Raw genomic sequence first — 5,330 nt, 5'->3', positions numbered from 1 at the left:
CACTGTAATTAAGGGAAAGAATAAAAAAAAGTCAATAAAAAGATCAAGCTTTTTAAATTTCGTTTATTCCCTCGATTCAATTTAATTTCATATATTATACTGTAATTTTTATTAATAAAATTATAAATAAGTACTAATAGTAACTAGTATCGAAGTTTTTGGATTTAATTTTTCTAACATCTTACCAAAAAAATTATTGATTTAAACAATCTAAATACTTTAAGGGTTTTTCTGCTAAATTCATATAGAGTCAAAAAACCAGTTTAAATAATACAAATTAGGATTTCATCTCAAATTTTTTCACAGAAAGTCCAAAAAATCGCACTAAAAACAACTCCACTAGTATCTAGTATCTTCATTTCAATTTAATTTAAATCTAGTATCTTCATTTCAGTTTAATTTAAATATAGATTAATTAAATAAAAAATAATAAAGACAAAAAATTATCACAAAAATAGTTTTGATCATAAAATATTATATTGTTGAATGTCATCATAGTTTAATTAAACTAAAAAAAATTATAAATACAAAAATAAAACAACTAATAAAATACTATATTGTTAAATTTCATAACCAAAAAAAATATGATTAACTAATAATTTATATTAACATATATACACTTTAACATATATGTTTATTTTATATATATATATATATATGTGTGTGTGTGTTTTATTTTTTATTAATATATGTAATTTTTTATAACTAAATTCATTAAAATATGTTTTTAATATAATAATAAATCATCTTAAATTGAAAATATGGAGGAAAAAATATAATTCATGAAAATAGAAAAATGAAAAAAATAGAAAAAATAAAAATGAAAATGAAATAAAACTAGAAACAAAAAATTACTAATTAATAGAAATGGAAATTACTAAAAAAATCCATAATAAGACATCAACCAATCATTTTACAAATAGATAAATTTAAGTAATAATAAAAAATAAAAAATAAAAATTGAATTCGCAATGTTAAACTATGAATAAGTGTTTGGTCAAAGACAAACTAATACATGGTTAAAGGAAAAATTGAATGCATAATCCATGTGTCAATAATTTAAAATCATAATATATATATTATATTATATTAATAATAACATATGGTGGTATTTTAAAAGCGGATAATTAATAAATATTTAATAAAATTATATATATATATATATATATTATTTCTTGAAAAAACAAAATTCTGTTATTTATAGTGATTTGTTAAGATAACTCTTCCTCTAAATCACATTACATGTTTTTGAGTTGAAGCATTCATAAGGAATTTTGATAAATGTTATGATACATACACAATGATATATAGTGCAGAGATGCACAATAGTATAAAAAAATATAATCACATTAATCTCCATACCATACTTACCGTAAACATTTCAACATGCCTCCATAACCTCCATACCATACCATTGTGCATCTCTGTAGTATACATCAACTTGTATGGATCAGAACATTCATCGAAAGTCCTTGATCTGCACAACGGTGTAAAAAAATATAACCACATTCATCTCCATACCATACCTACCATAAACATTTCAACATGTCTCCATATCATACCGTTGTAACCACATTCATCTCCATACCATACCTACCATAAACATTTCAACATGTCTCCATACCATACCGTTGTGCCTCTGCAGTATATATCAGCATGTATGGATCAGATCATTCATCAATAGTCCTGATGATAAACCACACTTGGTGGTTATGCATCTCTACAGTATATATCAGCTTGTATGGATCAGAACATTCATCAAAAGTCCTGATTATAAACCACACTTGGTGGTTGTGCATCTGATTTAAGCGAAGAGTTATCTTGAAAAATGTTATTTATATTTACTTGTAAAAAAAAAATTATTTAACCACATAAATTAAAATAATAATACATATTCTGCCGGCAGAGGTTTGGTCTCGTGGCCAATGGACGATCTGTTAAGTCATCTGTACCGCTGTGCAAGTCACGAGTTCGAGTCTCGTCTTATCCGAGGGTCGTTCTTGCGGACTGGGCAGTTCCTCCTAGAGGTTATAGTGGCAGCCGGTGGGATTCGACCCTGTGTAACGCGAGTACAATACCACCGCCGTTGCCAATTCCGCTAGTCAACAAAAAAAATATGGGGTTTAACGGTTATTTTCGTTGGGTGAAACCCACGAGATGGAGGTTCAAATCTCATTGAGTAGATGGCCTGTTGTGTCTTGGCTGGAAGAGTATGCGACCCCCGAGCGGACGTCTCGGCTCTTGTTGAGGCATAAGTTAATTGCTATTGTGTGCAGCTTGCAGGCTGTTGCACCTAACCTAGGTTTATAGTGGCAGCCAGTTGGATTTGATCCTGGGCTTGTTCAGGATAACTCTCACCAGTTACCGATTATCCTAGATTAAAAAACAAAAACAAAAGAAAACAAAAAACAAAACAAAAATAATAATACATATTCTTAACTATTAAATTTTAAAATTTCATATTTAAATTTAATTAATAAACATATAAAAAATTAATATCTACAATAAAAGTTTTTCCCTAAATTATATATCTTAGAAATTCAATTTTTGTTATTTTTTATTATTATTTAAATTTATTTATTTCATAAGTGATATTTAGTAACTTCCATTTTTCTATTAGTTATTTTTTTTTTTTTTTTTTTATTTCATTTTTACTTTCATTTTTTTCTATTATTTCCATTTTCATGAAGTATATCTCCATATTTTCAATTTAAGATGGAAAAAATAATTTAAAAAACTTTCTCCTTTGTATGTTTTTAATTTTTAGTTTTATTACTTTTTATTTTGACCTGTACTTTTTTTGTCTTTTTCTATGGATTTTTTTTCTCTATTTTCAATTTCATTTCCATTAATCATAGTTTTTTTTCTTATTAATTTTTAATTTCACTTTATTTTTTTCTCTTTACCTTTCTATACTTTAAACAACAACTATACAATAAAACTTCCATTTCAAGGAATATAATTAAATTATTAAAAAACAATTACTTTTTAGAATAGTGAACAATTTTTTTCCTAATTTTATTAAGTTATATTGATATCTAGTTATTAATTTTTAGGATCTAGTGAGCATTTCTTTCGTAACTTTGTTGAATTTGTTTTATTTATCAAGAATTCAAGAAATTGATCTTATTACAAGAAATTGACTTCTTGAATTCAATATTTTTTTTCTCCTTTCATGTGTATGTGATTAATGTCTACTTGTATGTTTTCTAGCACATTAAAGGATTTGAAACTCCAACCGAGGTGGACACTTGGCTGGCAACAAATCCAATGCAATGCATTGGAGCTCTTCATTTCATTTTAGGGGTTTCAAATTCTATGGTGTAGAGGTTGGGGTATGGGATCCAAACTAATTCTACCAGTGCGCAATAGTGGGGGTATTACCAGGATCCCACTTTGAAGTTCCAAATTCAACTTCAAATCCCTGAAGAGCAAGAGATTGCTTGGTATTTATTGGGAAGTCAGTCTCCAATTCTCATATGTTTCAATTGGTTTGTTAAAGTTGTTTTACATTCTTTCCTCAAACCAAACACAAAAGATTGGTCTCAGTTACCATGTAAAAAGTCAATGTGTGAATTTTGTTAAACTTGTTTAATCTACTACAACTTTATTCCTGGTTTTATTCAAAGTGAATGTATCAAATTCAACCAATTTAATACTAAATCACAAATCATAGACAAAGTATAATATTTGGAAATTATTTGAAAAGGGTTAATGATACTTAGCTAAACTCCAAGTAAAATATCTAAAGTGGGGCTCAAAGATTCTTGCACCTCACATTACAAAAAATTTCAACAACATCATACAACAAGGGCTCCCCACAGATTGGACAACTAGTCTGGAAATACCTCTTTTCAAGAGCGGTGACATCAATAATCCCTCCAATTATAGGACCATCATGATAAACCCTTTGTTTGCAAAGCTATTTGGAAGCATGCTAAACAACAAAATTAGCAAGTGAGCAGAAGAAAGAGATAAGTGTGCTAAAGGGAAAGTAGGTTTTAGACCTAAACATTCCACAGTTGATCATTGTATAACTTTAAGGCACATCATTGAAAAAGTTTGGGAGTCTTTTGTTGATTTCAGAAAAGTGTTTGACTCAGTTCCTATGGATAAGCTTTGGCACAAAATGGAGGAAGTTGGGGTTCCTAAACATTTGAGAGCAGTTGTGCATAGGCTGTATGAAGAGGTGAAAGTCAAAATTAGAACTTCAGCAGGCATTTCTGAAAGTTTCAGAAGTGATATCGGGGTCAAGCAAGGTTGCCCATTATCTCCTACCCTTTTTGGTTTATATATCAACAGGCTTGAGGAGTGGTTAAATTCGCAAGGGGGTGATGGTATCTATTTGGGCGAGTTTGTTAGAAGGCTTCTTTTGTATGTAGATGACCTTATTCTGATTGCTAAATCGGCTCTTGGTTTGCAAGAGCACTTACTACCCTTTAAGCATTTTTGTAGAAGTGTGGGGATGCAAGTCAATATCAGCAAAATGAAAGTAGTGGTTTTCTATAAGAAAATAAAGCATAACCAACATAAGTTCTACTTTGAAGGCAACATTCTGGAAGAATTTGTGGATTACAAATATCTCGGAATTGACTTCAACAAAAATCTAAGCTGGAATGGTTGTAGAAAGAAAATAACTTTGGGGGGTTGGAAAGCATTTTATGCTTTTCAAAATAGGTGTAGAGAGGCAAAGTTATGGGACTGGAAAACCACTCAAACTCTTTTTGGGCTTCTAGTGGTTACGGTGATTCTCTATGGTTGTGAACTATGGGTCAGCAGTGTTGTGGGGAAAATGCCTATGCAGGACGATCCTATCCACCTAAGGTGTGACAGTACCTTAGCAACAAACGAACACAGCTACTTCGGTTTCTTCCTTTATGAAATATGAAAGAGAGGAGATTGGTAGACTTACCGTTATCTTTCGGTTGTCCCTCGATCTAGATCCTCTCCTCTTTGTGTGTCCACAGCTACTTGCCTCTTCGCTTTTACTCCCACGAAATCACAAGAGAACAGCTACCTGTGACAAGAGAACAGCTACATGCAACAAGAGAAGGACACAATACAAAGGCAAATATACATATTCATAAATGATTCAGGATTAGAAGTAAATCAAATACACTAATGCAAATCATACAAAATACACCAGCATATAGGAAAGAACCAAGAAGCTTTATTGATTGATAAACAAGGTTCAGGAAGAGATACAACCCATAAGGTTCCAACCCAGCATCTCCTTCCCAGCAGAATGGAATTCCTTCTTCAGCCCCTTTCAAAGCATAAGCACCCAATGATCTAACCACAATCCAACAGCAATTCTTTGCAATTACAAT

This window comes from Pinus tabuliformis, chromosome X, assembly GCF_031772625.1.
Source record: "Pinus tabuliformis cultivar Carrire ecotype Pingquan chromosome X, CPIR1, whole genome shotgun sequence".
NCBI lineage: Eukaryota > Viridiplantae > Streptophyta > Pinopsida > Pinales > Pinaceae > Pinus > Pinus tabuliformis.
Note: the sequence above shows the minus strand (reverse complement) of the source record.